The sequence below is a fragment of the Ambystoma mexicanum genome, chromosome 7q (genome assembly GCF_040938575.1).
Source record: "Ambystoma mexicanum isolate Mex_15411 chromosome 7q, UKY_AmexF1_1, whole genome shotgun sequence".
Classification (NCBI taxonomy): domain Eukaryota; kingdom Metazoa; phylum Chordata; class Amphibia; order Caudata; family Ambystomatidae; genus Ambystoma; species Ambystoma mexicanum.
Window position 1 is genome coordinate 835531273 of NC_090941.1, and position 16161 is coordinate 835547433.

A 16161-nucleotide genomic window follows, 5' to 3' on the forward strand; every position below is an offset into this window, starting at 1 on the left:
TGACGGGACAGATTGAGTTTTAGGTACTCTATCATTCACTGAGCTTTACACAATGCAGGCCCAGAGTATGTGAAAAACAAGATTGAGCGCTACTACCCTATGAGGCAATTGCGCCCTGCCTCACAATTTCTTCTTAAAATACTGAGCTATCGGCGTGCATGGCTGGGAGGCCACTCCTTCTAAGTTATGGCTCCTACATTATGCAACTCGCTTCCATTGTCACTGAAAGTTATAGAGGAGTACCTACCCTTCTGCAGGGCACTTAAAACTCATCTATTTTAACTTGTTAAAGTGCAAAATAATTTTAGAGTTGTATTTCTCTGTACTGCCAATACCAGCGCCTAGACGCTTTCAGGCCAAGTGTGCGCTTTATAAGTTTATAAATAAAAGTATTGTGAACTGAGGTCCCAGATGAACTTATACCTTCTTCCTCAAGTAGCAGCCAGGGATGAGCAAAGAAATCTGTGGCCAGAAATTGGGACAAAAGGTGAGTCAGGATACAGCACCACCTGACACTCGGCAGCTAGAAGGAAACAGGGAATTAGAGTCAAGACTACAAAATATACACATGTATCCCCACCCGTGAATACATAGCATACCTGATTCTGGAATAGGTGGGCCCTGAAGAAACAATTTTCTACGGAGAGTCTCCAAGAAATCCAATAAGAGGCAACCTAACCCGAACTGCAGGAGTGCGCAATCTAGGTAAATGAAAATACTTCCACAGTCCCAGGTAGAGGATAGAGGCACACCAAGTCCAATGTCCCAAAAAGTTCCAAAATCCAGTGTAAAATCCAAGAGCAGTTCCAAAAGTCAAAGTTCCAGGGTCCAAATCCAGGTGTCCAAGTTCAGAAAAAATCCTAATTCACCAAAACCGACATGGGAGAAAACAGCAGCAGTCCATAATGCAAGCCATGAAATCCAAAAGTCAAAGTATCCAAAAACACATGCAAAAATGTAACGCCACCCGCAAAATAGCTAAGAAGCAGTGTTGTGCATAGGTTTGGTGTTTAAATACTGCTGGTAATGGCTTCCTGGTTGTTCAGGTGACATTGTCACGTGACCACATTACCGCAGTGTTGGGCTGCGTGTTGTGCTGTATCATTCAGGCACCATGCACGCCGCTGTAGGGAGCCAATGAAAGAATACGGCTGCAGGCATGTCCGACGATTGACCCCTAGTGTACCCAGACAGGATGGCCGCAACCAGCAATGAACACCGAGAGACCCAGGGAGGTCGCTCCACAAGCGGGAGGCAGCAGGCGAGAGCACAACAAAAAGTCATAAACAATGCCTCAGTCTTCCTGATGGATTTTGTCAGAGAGAGATAAAACTTGGACTCTCTTGCGGTCCAAGGAATGCAGGGGAAAAACACTGGCCGGCAGATATCTTGATTGAGATGAAATAGAGAGATCATCTTGGGGAAGAAGTTTGGGTGAGTGCCCAAAATGACCCTATAGTTGTAAAACGTGAAGTGCTTGTTAGAGGATAACACCTTTAGCTCACTAACCTGCGAGCAGAGGTGAGAGCCACCAGTAAACAGTCTTTATAGTGTCACCAAGCAGATGTCCACAGAGGCCATCGACTCGAAAGGCTTGCACTGCAAAGCTGACAGAACCACATTGAGGTCCCAGACCGGGTGCGGGCTGTGCACTGGCAGAAAAACCCTAGACCACCCCTTAAAGTGGGCCTTAACCAGCTGATTGTCCACTGAAAATATGGTCAGGGGAATTCTTGTAAGCGCTAATGGCTGCCAAATAAGTGTGGCAAGTATCCACCTGGGGGGGCATGGCCAACTGCCATGAAGGAAAGACGTGTTCTTGGTAGCTCCGCTTAATACAGCCATCGATCCGCCACTATTTCCAGTTTTATCATATACAAGTCGGCTGAAAATCGCCTCGACTGCCAGCACAAGTCTTGGGAACCAGAGACCGAAGTTAGGAGCGGCCCTGATCCTCCGCAGACCCACTGCGCTGAGACAAAAGGACGGCGCTGCGAACTGAAAATGGCGGCCGTGGAGTGACCTGTCTCCCCGCCGGTGCTGGCCCTCTAACTCAGAAGACACGAACCAGCTGAAATCCGGCGCTCCCTCGACTGCGGTGGCAGTGGGGGCTGAGAGACTAGGACCAGAGAGGAGTTGCCCCTCCTTGCGGAGACCCGGACCTGCGCCCCGTGTGTCCCGGGCCAGCGTGGGGGTGAAACCTGAGCTCGGTTTGATTCTACGAGGAAGACCGAGGAGGACAGAGTGGAGGAGCCGCAGCAGCCTCGCGGCCACCATCCCGCTGCGAAAGCGGCGCTGCCTCGGTGAAGTCCAGGAAAGACCAGCACGAGGCGGCACGTCCGAGCCCTGCAAGACCGGAGGAGAGCAGCCGTAGCCTTGAGAGCAACCACCTGGCACTGCAAACACCCAGCGGCACGGCCCCGGAGGACAGCCCCGTGAGTCCCAGCAGAGCAGCCTAAGAGTCGCAGTAAGGAGTCGGGAGGTGGGAGCCTCGTAGACACCACAGGCGCAGCGCTAAATCCCAACATCCCTTGGCCTTACACGTTGTGCCCAGCAACTTAACACTCTGCCCCACACTGGGCAATACACGGTGGAATCACGAGACCCAGAGAGCTCTTTGGAGCCAACAACGAAGGGCCTCCAACACTATTAGCACCCAGCTGAAAAGAGGACATAGGCCCCGGACCTAAGGCCAGCACTTGGCGCGGCCGACAGTAGATAGTGAGTTACTGGGGGCGCAGGGACAAACTTATCGCAGCCCCCACGCTGCGCAAGTGAAGCAACGCCTAAGCAGGGGCCCCTGCGCATCAACACTCTGAACTGCGGCAGTGCCCTGCACCCTGTGCTCAGGCAGCACAACGACGCCCCGTGTCTCGGCGGAGAAACCAGCAATTTGCAGGCCCATGGTCTGAGCCCTGATACTGTGCACAACCCACGTGCTCTCGGTGCTCAGACAGGACCGATATTAGCACCCCCCCCTGAAGCGAAGACTGAAGAAGACCGCCACATGAGGCGTGCACTCCACAGGTGCCCCCCCCGCCTCAATTACTCCGCGGCACCTATTAATCCGCACCACACCCGATATAAGCGGATGCGCAGGACGTAGACCGGCCGGATAGGCACCAACCAGCCCTGAAACCTGCGCCCCTGGGGAGCAAGGGACCTCAGACGCCGCTGAGAAGCCCAAAGACCAGGCAGGCCTGCCCGCCCTCAAGCTATGTCAGATAAAAGCTCCCGCAACAAACAGACAGACCACAATGGAGACCTTTGCAACCACTGGACCGCTCAAACCGGATGCTGGCGCAACCAACGGAGAACCATCAGGCGCGGAGGCACCTGAACCGGCAAACTCGCAACTCTTGGAGGCCATTATGACGCTCCAGAAAACCACGGAGAATAAAATCGACGCTGTGGCGACCGATTTGAACCTGCTGCGACAGGATGTGCGCTTCATTGCCAGCAGAACAGATGCCCTAGAGACCCAAGTGCGAGACAACACCGTAGCAAAAACGCAACTCCTAAAAGAAGTAGACGCTCTAGCGCAGAAGGTGAAGAACCTAGAGGATAGAGCCGAGGAGGCTGAAGGGCGGGCCGCAGAAATAACATCAGAATCATTGGCCTGCCCGAGGGTATGGAAGGTAATGACCCCACAAACTATGTCGAGGACCTCCTCATACACGAAATCAGTGCTGGCAAGCTATCACAAGGCTTCACCACAGAGAGGGCCCACCGATCCCTCGCCAAGCGCCCCCCCCCCGTGGAATCCGCCTAGACCCATCATAGCGAAAGTGCTTAACTACAAGGACAGGGAAACCATCTTAGCCTTCTCATGACTAGGCGGCACCATACAACGGGACTCTGCTAAAATCGCCATCTAGCCTGATTATACCTTACAGGTCCAAAGGAGCAGGGCCCAATTCACTCACACCAAAGCCAGACTGAAAAATGCTGGCTTGCGTTATATGCTACTATACCCAGCCAGGCTTAAAGTCCTGCATAACAACAGAGCCTATTTATTCGACACCCCTGCGGAAGTAAGCGATTGGATGGACAAAGAGCAGGTCCCTGACCTCGAACCCAAACAGCGCAAACCACGTCAGTCAACCTCGTGAGGACCTCTCAGCCTGCTCCGGCGACGCTCAATCGAACATTGCAAGACATTATGGAATGCGGCGAAAACAATGCAACAGGAGCATACCAGACACGGAAACCCTTCAGATCTGTTCTATCTACAGTTGAACCACCTTCACCCCCTGAAATAGTTTGGGTATTTACCCACCCGTAGGGCGCCAAGAGACCTAGGTCAAATGGAGCAGAAATGGGGAAGTCAGAACGAGGGAAACCTCGCTAGACGCGTTTTGTTAAGTTCAAAGTTAAAAGTTCATAGTTATTGGGAAGGGAACCCCAAGCGGGAGTCCCAGTTAAAGTTACATTTGAAACGGACCAAGACCAACTGCAGCAGTACATTTGCAGGACCAGCCGAGCCCTCTTGGAGACTGAACCCTGCCAATGGGCCACCTGATGGACCATCCACAAGACCACATCCACCCCAGACTATGGCTGACAACATCAGAATCCTGTCCTGGAACGTAAGGGGTCTAAACAGTTACATCAAGCAGCAACGAATTTGATCCTTCCTGAGACGTTACAAGGTAGGAGTAGCCCTACTACAAGAGACCCACCTGAATGCATCCAAGCTAGCAGCACTGGCGAAAGTCTGGAGGGGAACCCTGATAGGCTCCGGGTACGCAAGAGGAGTCCTGATATGGATCGCACCTTCCATCCCCATTTCCCTGACTCACACCAAAACGAATAACGAAGGCAGAATGGCTCTGATACAAGGCACCATAGAAGGAAGGGACCTGTGCCTAATCAGCACCTACGCCCCTAACCACAACGCCACCGTCTTCTTCCGCTCCCTATACACCCGCCTGAACCCGTGCATGGAGGGCATAATAATATGGGGGGGTGACCACAATTGCACCCTAGACCCCAGCATGGATAGATTGGACACTAAGCATACTAGCCCCTCCCCACCTGCCAAAATACTAAACTCTCTCGCACACCAATTCGCCTTGAAGGACCTATCGAGAGTCCAACACCCCGAAACTAGAGCCTACTCATTTTACTCACCCCCACATAAAGTCCACACCAGAATTGACCATCTATTGGTGAGTGAGGATCACATGGCTATGTTCGGGGACACACAATACCTGGCCAGGGTGCTGTCAGACCATTCCCCCTTGAAAACCACATGGATGCTTAACAGCCCACAGACACCCAATCCCGACATGGAAACTCAGAAGCGAAGCACTACTAGACAACGCCTTCAAGGAGCAAATTAGACAAGGCACAACAGACTATTGGCTAACTAACAGACATTGTCCAACACATACACACAGCATGGGAGGCGTACAAAGTAGTAATAAGGGGAGAAATGATAGCGGCGGCGGGGGGAGCCCAGAAACGCACCACGACTTGCTCGGGAGTGCTGAAGCAGAGCTGGAAGCTCTTGAAGCAACGCCATCCCCCGAACCGGCCCATATGCACAAAATTATAGAACTCAAACAATCTTGCCTAGCACACTGGGAGATGCTGGGGAAACTGAATCACGCAAACTACACCGCGAGGAACCACGCCTTAGGTGATAAACCTGGCAAGTTGCTTGCATGGTTATACAAACGCAAAATCCCTAGATCACCTATTTGCCACATTCGGAGCGATGATGGCTCAAACACCCACACCCAGGCTGGGATTAACCTAGCGTTCAAAGAGTATTATCAAGCCCTGTACTCGGACCCCACGCCCCCCGCTGACACTGACATAGAGGATGTCTTGGACATCGTCAAACTACCTCACCTTGACGAACACGTGGCAGAGACACTGGATGGCCCCATCACCCCTGACCAGATCGCAGCAACTATTAGAACACTGTCCTCCGGAAAAACACCAGGGCCTGAGGGGATCCCCGGGGAATTTTATAAGACCTATGAAGACATACTAGCACCATTACTGTCCCAGGTGTACAATGAGGCATATGAGGCGGGCCGCCTCCCCGACACCATGCGTGAGGCCACCATCATCCCCCTGTTAAAGCCCAACAAAGACAGTACAGACTGTGGCTCATACAGGCCCTTGTCCATGCTCAATGTAGACTATAAAATACTAACGGCCTTAATGGCTAGGAGATTGCAAGTCGTCATCCCGCACCTAATCCACCAAGACCAAACAGGATACGTGCAGGGCCACTCCATCACGGAGAACCTGCGCAAACTGCATCATGTCATTTATAGCACAGATGGCGAGTCAGGTAGAAGCGCGGTGGAGTCTCTAGACGCCTCCAAAGCTCTCGACTCAGTCCGGTGGAGGTGGCTTTACGCCACACTGGCCAAGATGGGATTCTGGCCAGCCTTCCTACGATGGGTTAAACTCACCTACACGGACCCCACGGCCAGGGTGCGAACTAATAACACATTCTCTGACAAATGGAGCCTTTCCAGAGGGACCCGTCGGGGATGGCCCTTGTCCCCCTTACTTTACATCCTGGCCATCGAGCCAGTGGCGGCATACCTCAAACAGGAGTACAGCGACGGGGGTATAACAATAAACGGGGTGACCCACCTAGTCTCCATGTACGCAGACGACATGCTCCTTTACCTAAAAAAACCCTGAACACTTACTACCTTCCATACTGGAGACACTGGAGGGGTTTCACAAATGCACATGGATCCAAATCAATCAGGACAAATCTTGCCTGTACCCACTGGCCGCCCTAAACAACTCCAAGATGGAACATCTCCCCGTTCTAGCCCTCAAATGGGAACCCACCTCATTCAAATACCTGGGTATTAAGATCCACCGAGACCCCAAAACTGAGCATATGCTCAATACCGTAAATGCGAAAGTAAACCTGAGCAAATCAATGGACTTTTGGAGCAGGTTGCCAAGACTCCTCCACTTTTTCACCAATGTCCCATATAACATTCCCTGACACTTCTTTAACGAACTAAACAAACTCTGCAGAAAATTCCTGTGGCATGAAGGTAGGCACAGGGTTGCCTTAGATGTAACGCAAAGGCCATACGACAAAGGAGGCCTCAAAATCCCCAATTTTGAACTCTATTATTTAGCAGGCCAGCTGAAGCTTGTAATCCAATGGATGGCCGACGACCCCACCTCGGACACGCGCCTATTAATTCCCCCAAATCCCCAGACGCTGCTCAGGGACTTACTCTGGATCGAGCCGGACGCAAAACAACAGAACCCATATTTAATCATGCTAGGCACCCGAATCTGGAGAAGAGCCTGCAAATCAGCCAATTTGATCGACCCTTTCACCCCCCCCAGATCCCGATAGCTGCCATCATGTCGACCAGACCAGAGGGCCAGAGGGTGATTAGGACCCTATGGGAACCCCTCGGTGTTGCCACTCTAGGGAACCTAGTGGATGACCAGGGCATCCTAACGTTCACTGAACTGCAGGAAAACGCAGGAATGCCGCCAGGCCAGTTCCTCCTACACGGGGCGACACTGAAAAGACTCACGAAACGATGGCCCGAGATAGAGTCCCTCAATTCAGGACACGAGGATATTGAGAACCTACTGAGTGTGGCAGAGGGCGGTCACGAAACCTCAAGGCTCTACGAGATACTGCTCAACTGCACCTCGCAACACAAACTCAAAAGTAAAGCAAAATGGGGACTCTAATTGGGCCCGCCGTTTGAAGATAAAGAGTGGGAGACCATGACGCATTACCATAACAAAGTGTCGAGGAATGTCCGCTTTCAACTCATACAATTCTACATCATTCACAGGGCATACCTTACTCCAAACATTTCCAGATTCAGCTGTACGGGCGTAGCAGCATGCCCCAAATGCCGTGAACCCTCAACCGGAATGTCCCACATGTTCTGGGGCTGCCCGGCCATACAAGCCTTCGGGACTTCAATAAAAGTCAAAGTGGCTGAAGCGGACATTACGCTGGACGTGCAATCACCCAAAGCGTGCGTCTTGGGCTCATATCACAGGAGCAGTAAGAATAGGCCTTTGAGTAGACTTAAGAACCTAATGTATATTCTGGCAAAAAGACAAATTGCCATAGCCTGGAAGAGCCCCGTGGCCCCCAGCATGACGACGTGGTGGGCGGACCTGCAAAGATGGACCGCAGCTGAAACACGAGCATGGGAACTGGCGCAACGACAACCAAACATGGACACCTCCGACGACCTATTACAATGGGTGGCCCTCACAACATCACTGTTCTATTCAACAGAAGCCAGTTCCTCTGAGGAGGACCTGGACGGCCAGCACTGAACTCCGTTATACTTGAACTGTGACTTGCTCGTATGGTCTTGGTCATAGGGGAGGGAGGTAGGGGGAGTTACCATATCATGCAACTGCTTTTACAATGAATTTGTGTTCAGTTTATTGCAAAACATAAATAAATTTTAAAAACAAAAAAAGTATCCACCTGAACTCCAGAACGAACCAGGTGCGCTGAAAAAGCCAGTACATCATGCAGAGGTCCAGACCCTTTTAACGGGCCCAATGACAGAACCTAGTCCATTTACTCATACTGGGATCGAGACAAGGGCCTCCTGGCCTGGTGAACGATGTCCCAGTTGTCATCCGAAAATTGAGCATGTTAAAGCCTTAGCTGGTCAGGAACCAGGCCACCAGTGCCAGCTTGGCCGGATCCAGATCCACCACCGTCCCGCCCTACTGCGTCAGGAATCCCCTGCTGGAGATCGGAAGGTGAACGGGACCCTGGGAGCATAACTGAAGCAGATCTGAAAACCAGAGTCTCAAAGACCAGTGGGGGGCAATCAGGATGAGGCTGCAACCGACTCAAGCCAGGAACCTGCAGAGGGTCTGTTGGAGCAGAGGGGTGGGCAGGAACGCATAACACCTGCTGCCAGGCCAACAGATCTGGAAGGCATCTGCCAGATACCCCTGACCCCGTCCTGCCCATGAAGCAAACTGGGGCACTTTTAATTCAGATGGGATACAAACAAATCCTGGTCCGTGAACCCCCCCAACGATGCAACAAGAGCACAAGGAGTCAGTGTGCAACTCCCACTCGCAGGTGTTGAACCTCAAGTGGCTTAGCTGGTCGGCTTCTGCATTGCTGTCTGCCGGAAGGTGGACTGCTGAAATCCAAATCCCTTCCATCAGTGCCCATTCCCATATCGATACCCTCTCCATGCAGAGGAAGGGGGAACGGGTGCCACCCTGCTTGTTCAGGTAAAACACTGTAGAATTTTCTGTCCTGAACAGAACAGACCTGTCCCTGATAAGGGGCAAAAACTTCTTGAGGGCCAGGCCCACTGCCCTGAGTAGACTGATATGCAGGAGGGCTTCCATCCTGGAGCATTCGCCATGATTCGCATAGCCCTCCAGAATAGCCTCGAGCCCAAAAGGGAGCAGCCTGTCACCACCGGGGTAGGCTCTGCTTGCGTGAAGGGGACCCCAACTGAAACATTGCCCTCCATCAGCCACCAACGAAGATCGTGCAGTAGGAGCGGTGGTATTGGGACCCTGTTGACTGAGACCCCATCACCTGATCCCAATTGGCCACCAGATGGAGCTGGAGGCACCTCATCTTGAGGCGAGTGTGTTGTACAGTGAGCACGCAGGAGGCCATCAGGCACAGAATGTGCTGGAACCACCATGCCGATCGAGCAGGCCAGAAATGACCCCACCGCCTTGCAGAGGGACAGAAGCCCTTTGGGTGTGGGGGACACCCGCTGAACGGTAGTGATCCAACACAATCCTAGGAGGAACAGTTCCTGAGACGGGCACAACTGTGACTTCCTTTGGGTGAGGGATAACCCCAGCTGATGAAGAATACCTGCCAATCTCTGGCAGGAGCGCAACACCCCTTTGAGTGGCCACGCCCTCACCAGCCAATCATGCAAATAAGGGTATAGATAACAGCCCTGCAAGCAGAGAAGGACCGACACTGCGTTCATCAACTTCGTGAAGACATGAGGGCCGAGTTCTGGCCGAAGAGCAGCCCCTTGTACTGAAAGTGGTATGACATAATCGTGAACCGCAGAAACTTCTGATTCAGCTGGTAGATGGGTACATGCAGGTACACATCCTTGAGCTCCAGGGAACACATCCAGTCCCCTGCACACAGAGACTTGGCTATGTGCGCATCATCTTGAAGAGTTCTGGCGGTAAAGACAGATTTAGAATAGAAATGACACGTCCAGGACAACCCTCAGGCCAGCCTGGTTGTTCTTGGGTACCTCAAAAATCCTGAACTAGTACCCGGAGCCCCTCTCTACAAGAGAAACCGATTGTATCGCCTGCATCTTGAAGAGCAAAAGGACCTCCCGTAAAAGAGCCTGGGACCCGATCTGACGAAGAGGAGGACAGGATTTAGAGGCAAAGGAAGAGGAAGACTGAAGCCTGTGGAGACTACAGATAGGATCACAGGTTGCTGAAAAGACGCTTCCACGTCTCCTGGAACAGAGCCAAATGGTCTGTGGGCCCGACCTTAACGTCACTGCTTCTTGGCATCGGGGGCAGAGGAGGGGGAGCAGAAAAACCTGTGTAACGTCCTCTGTTGCTTCCTCCTGTTGTCGCTGGGCGACCTGTCGGGCCTCCGTGTACCATGGTCCCGGAACCCCTAGAAGCCGGAGAAAGCACAGGCCTTGAACTCAGTCCTGCCCTGGGACTGAGGTAAGGATTTCTGTCCTTGTTTTGTCAGGATGGTGAAGGACTTTGAGTGGAGGTTTTCTTCTTTGTCAACTCGTCATCGGTTGACAAATGAAAAAAGGTCCACGCCTTCGAAGGGCAAATCGCGGATCCATTCCTGCACGTCAGATGAAAACTTAGTGGCATGCATCCACGCCGTCCTTCTCATCTCGGCACCAAGGCAGGGCCCTCTGCTGGCTGTGTCGATGTGGGAGACCAAAGACTCCATGAGGTCCTGCGCAATGGCCCTGGCCTCCACCAGACCGGCCTTGAAGGAAGCTTGCTTGTCCGAAAGGAGGTTGTCAGACATTCCCAGAGCTCCCGCCACAGCTTTTGTTTAGCCGCAGACAAAAGGGCGTCTGCGTTGTCTTGCCGCAGATGCAGTGCTGAGATGGAATAACAGTGCTTTCCCAAAGACTCGAGGACTTTGTCCTCCTTGGAGAGGTAACTGGAGGTGGCTCCCGTGGAGGAAGACTATGGTTTAGAATACAAGGAAGCTGCAGCCACCACTGAAGAATGAGGCTGCGGGTGCGAGGCTAGGAGCTTTGGCTCCCCTTCCGTCAGCCTGAACCTGCTGTCCAACTCCTTGTTCATCTGGGAGCTGGCCCTGCGCTTCTCCCAGACCTGTCGCACCACCTGCATGACATCCTCCTGGAGAGGGATGCCAGGCCAGATCGTGGTGCGCTTCCCCCAAACCTCTGCTACAACTCCCGACTCCTGGGGGACTTCCTCGGGCAGATGGACCCTCAAGAACTCAGCCAGACACTGAAGGTGGTCATGAAAGGCCTTAACGTATGCCGAGGGTTCACTGGAACCAGCAGGGCTGGAGGAATGGGAGAAGTACCCAAAGGAGGGGGCTGAGGCGGCGCCAAATGCGGGATGACCTTCACTCTATCCTTTAGGAGCCCCTTCATCTGAGGAGAAAGCATGAAAAGAGGAAGTGCTCGAAGTAGCGGTCCTCGCAAGCTGCTGGGTGCCTAGGGGCCTGGCCATCCAAGGCGCTGGGCCTCAGCTCCTGGTCAAAGCGCTGAGGCGCCTAGTGCATGTAGCCGTAAGGCTGTGATGGGTAGATGTATCTCTGAGGAGACCACATGCCTGTACCGATCTGCGGCCGCTTCCAGAATAAAGGGGACTGGGATCATCTTGCAAAGCCCATTTGATGGGCAAAAACACTGGCGGGCCCTGAGCTGGAGCCACGATGGCCAACGGTCTGGCAGGCTCTGCTGCGTGCATCTCTGCCATTTTGAAGCCATGCACCATGCCCTGGCTGGGAGGACATGTATGCCATGAGAGGCCTCAGACACAGGACGATACAGCTTGGTTCTTGCACCCGAAGCAGAGGCCTAAGAGATCACTCGGCTAGGCGACGAGCCCTTGTCCAAACGCCGGTAATCATAACGCCTCGACTCACGAACTCTGAGCGAGCTCCGGTAGGCTGGATGCCGTTGGCACCTGTGCCGGTAGCCCTGCTGGATCGTGGCGAGGACAGACGCTTGGAGGTAGCACTCAATGATCCCTTACCCCCCTGGGGTAGAAGAAGAGGACAAACTTGATCACCCTTCGGAGGACCACCTGCTAGGGCCCCTGAGCCCCTCTGCTGCCAGAGGCCTGTCCCCAGAGCGCCCGGAAGAGATCCCAGGCCCCACGGCTTAGGAGCCATTAGCCTTAGAGGCCTTGGACCTGCCAGAATCTGAATCCGAGGAACTGAACCATGGGGAGGGAGTCGCCGCACTGTTGAGACATGCTGAACAGAGGGCCTACTTTGTCTTAACAAGAGGTCCTGGAGACAAAGTCCTTAAGGTGGGGAGGAAGAGCAATGTGGAAGATCTCCCTCCACTGCAACAACTGATTCTTCAATGCCCTGTGACCGAGAGCGCTGCAGGCCGAACATACGTCCCAGCAGTGGTCGGCCCACAAAGTGCATGGGGGTCCGAGGCCAGGAACGAGCGGTCACAGGAGGCTCGTGAATCTTCCTGCAGTTGACATACGCTGGGCGAGGCGAGGCACCGAAGGGAAGTTAAATAAAATTGAAAAAACAAAAACAGGGTGCGAGCGGAAAGCTAACAAAGTCTCTGAACTGGCTGCCAGGTCCTACACTGTTCATGCAGAAAAAGGGACGGAGGTGAGGCGCCGGAGGGCAGGGCCTCGGTGGGGCGTTTCCACGCCAGAGGCTGCTCCCCTGCGTGCTATACTAAATTTAAAGGTGAAGCTAAATTTTTCACCGCCAAAGGTTCCAATATTGTCCCCATGATGGGGGAAGCCCACAAGGATGGAGGAAAGCAGACGGGATGTATGAGTATTCGTAGGTAGTTCTTGGTAACTACTTTAATTCTTACAGTTCGGAAATTGGGCTCTTCAGTGCCTCTATCCTCTCCTTGACACCTTGGTTTCCCCCTTGACATCATTCTTCTCTCTCTCTCTCTCTCTCCTTGTTTATCACACTTGCCACTTTTTCTCTATACAATGTCCAGAGTTTACCCTGGCTGGGCCAGATAGAAACAGTCCCAAAAGGATTGTCACTTTCCTCAAATACTTGGTAGTTACTGGGACGAGTATGAGGGTTCAAATAACGATTCTCACTTATCACCACTTCTTTATTGTTACTGGGACGAATATGAGTGTTACAGTAATGATTCTTACTTCTCTCCACCTCTTTACTCATACGGGACGAGTATGAATGTTCCAGTAATACTTCTCGTCTGCACTTCTTTGATCTCACTGGGGCCCCAATGACTGCACTAGTAATATTTCTCTTGGTTCTCTATTGTTCCTTTATTATCAGTATAGGTATCAGGGTTCAAATAACGATTCTCAGCTTTCTCCGTTATTCCTTTTTTACAGAGACAAGTAGGAGTGCTTTTGTATAACTTCCCACTCTTCATTGGTAATCTTAGCTTCACGTCCTCACTGGGACGAGTATGCTTCTTCCATTTGTTCTATTCGGTATCCCTAGCGGGTTTCCCACCTTACCCATTACCTCCTTCTCTTGGGGTTAGCGTCACCGGACCGGCCGCCAGGAATGGATCCTTTCCTCAGCTTGTGAGGTCAGCTTCTTGGTTCTCAGTCTCTCTCGCAGTGTAACTCCTCCATGCTGTGAAGCTGTCTTTGGTCTCTGCGTTGCCACCACCTAGGCTTCAATTACTGGCCTGAAGCTTTCTTCCCTCAGCTTCTCTCATTTCAGGTTTCTCTCGTGTCGGCTTTGCACGCCTGCTTCCTTCCAAGTTCGGAAGCTGCAAGTCCCCGGTCTCTCCCAGCTCTCTTTGCACAGCTGATTCAAAACTCCCGGGCTTCTCTCGATCCAAGCAAGACTCCTCCTCCTTGATTTATGACGCATTGCTGGGTCTGCCCCGGCAGAACGTCAACGTCCTTCTTCACTGTTTCCCCGAGTACTCTATATTACTCGCACAACTTTCTTCTCAGTATTACTTTCTCATGTTGGTTTTATGTTTCTACATCACAATAACAAACATTACCTTGTTCTTCAGATCTTCTGGTAGAAGAAGTTAATGGTGGGTTGTAGGTGAGTGATTCAGTAAGTTCCTCTTTGGAATGGCAGTTTTTTTTCCCAAGGGGTTAGGGGAGAAGTCTCTCCTGGTGTGGTTCGGCTTACGTTGACCCCTAGGGAGGGTATCGCATAGTGGGCTCAGCTCCCTAGCCTCACAGGGAAAGGCTACCCCCTGCGGAGAAATGACTGAATCCCGTGATTCCTTACACACCCTATCTTCACCCAACTGGTGGTGAAAACAGCCAAAGACCCTTTGCGTCATCTACAATGATTTCTGGGGTCTGGGATCTCGCTACATTCAACTCTCTCTCCGTAAATACCTCCCTGCTAGAGCCCTTTGCTCCTCTACACCAATTGTCTGCAGATCAGGCGTTTCTCCAAGCAGAGAGTGAGGGATAGATCGCTTTCTTCGGCAGGTGCCTCACTCTGGAACGGCCTCCCTGCCCCCCTTAAATTCTGGAAGCTCCTCAAGACCTTCCTTTTCTCATCCTTCTCACTCCCCCTCCTCTGCTAGTCTCCCCGGGCCACTACGACTGGATGCCTGTTGCCCCTTTAGCATCTCACCAGGGTCAGGCCATCCTTCACCTAGTCTCCCTTTCTCACCCCTTCCTACTAGCACTTGCCCTTGCGATCCTTTCCTCGATTAGCCTTCAGAGGCTCGTTTCCTCCACCCTCTTGCACTATCACCCTACCCCTGGTCTCCCCTGGCACTAGCCCACCTGGGCACCCCTTAGTACTTGCCCAGCCCCCTACGCCCCCTCCCACCAACACTTTCCCATGCTCCCACCCAATAGCCCATCCCGTCCCTCATCTCTCCCCTCCCCTACCACTTCTTGATATTGCACTTGCACGATCCAAATGTCACAAGGCCTAGTACGACCGTTGTTTTTCTCCTATGTCCACCCCCGACCCCTTTTTGTCTTGTGGCGCCTGGAAACACTTTCTGCTGCATAGGCACCACTAAACCATAGTGCCCAGCTGATTCAATTAATGCAACTTGCAGCAAACACACCTTGGCAAGACCATAATAGTGTAAGTGAAAGCCTACTGCAGGGAGTCAAGAAAGTGGTCTCAGTCAAGCCCATGATGCCAATAGGACTCAACCTATTCCGCTAACAAACTTGCATGCTCTATTCAATTACATTTTCTTTAAAGCTTCTCCTATTTAGCAGAGCAGATACCCTATGTACGAAAACCTAAAAACAGACTGAAAACGTGCAGACAGGGATGACCATCAGCCTCACATCTGCACAATCATACCGTATTAACATTCTTCAAGCAAGCCTGTTTTCTATGGCACCCCTCCATTAGTATCCTCATCCTTGTGGTAGGAAGTGTAGTTGAGCCTCAAAACCCTGATCTTAACTCACAGTCCATTTGTTGAGTGCCAGTGAGCAGTTTCTGGGTCATATGTTGCCGTGGTGGGAAAGTGCATAGAACCAAGGCATGAAAACGTTATTAATGTTGATGTAGAAAAGCTCGTCATAGCTCTGGGTTCATTTGGAAGATGCTTAGGACAGGCTCTAGTGATGATTCTTTCTTCGCATGATGTGTGTCAGCCAGACATCACAAGGAAAAGGGCTGTTTATTATTGGAAAGTTTGCATGAAACCAGCTATGACCCATGTTCTTGAAAATGTTGCTAATATCGTAGGCCCTTCAAGAGTGGCTGTTCACAATGCCTTCCCTCTTGTGTGCAGGCGTCGGACAGCAGACACAATGGCTATTGGGAATTACCATACAAAGTGTCAATTGTCCACCATAGGATACATTTTTAATTTCAGTGTATGAGGGAAGCGGTTAGTTACATAGGTTATGTGTGTATGGGGGTAGACGTAGTCATCATGAGGTAATGAGAATCGCAAACACAATGTAATCCAGGATCTACACTGGTAATTTGAACAATGCCAAGCCTCAGACAAAAATGGGATAAAAAGCAACAGTTTAAGGAAA

At 51.9% G+C, this 16161-nt stretch overlaps 1 protein-coding gene across 4 annotated transcripts in view; it reads right to left on the reverse strand.

Annotated features, from left to right (window-relative positions):
- CEP57 (centrosomal protein 57) overlaps positions 1-16161 on the reverse strand; it is a 1562635-nt gene that overhangs the window by 1074580 nt on the left and 471894 nt on the right. The gene's annotated exons all lie outside the window — the stretch shown is intronic.